At 39.8% G+C, this 249-nt stretch overlaps 1 protein-coding gene across 1 annotated transcript in view; it reads right to left on the minus strand.

Annotated features, from left to right (window-relative positions):
* Window positions 1-249, minus strand: part of LOC110450203 (G protein pathway suppressor 2-like) — a 55,145-nt gene that overhangs the window by 44,181 nt on the left and 10,715 nt on the right. The gene's annotated exons all lie outside the window — the stretch shown is intronic.

Raw genomic sequence — 249 nt, forward strand, 5'->3', positions numbered from 1 at the left:
CACACAATGTTTGTAACAGAGACACCACACAATGTTTGTAACAGAGACACCATGTGATGTTTGTAACAGAAACAGCACATGATGTATGTAACAGAGACACCACACAATGTTTGTAACAGAGACACCACACAATGTTTGTAACAGAGACACCACACAATGTTTGTTACAGAGACAGCACATGATGTTTGTAACAGAGACAGCACACGATGTTTGTAACAGAGACACCACACAATGTTTGTAACAGAGACA

Source organism: Mizuhopecten yessoensis, unplaced genomic scaffold (assembly GCF_002113885.1).
Source record: "Mizuhopecten yessoensis strain PY_sf001 unplaced genomic scaffold, ASM211388v2 scaffold5099, whole genome shotgun sequence".
Classification (NCBI taxonomy): Eukaryota; Metazoa; Mollusca; class Bivalvia; order Pectinida; family Pectinidae; genus Mizuhopecten; species Mizuhopecten yessoensis.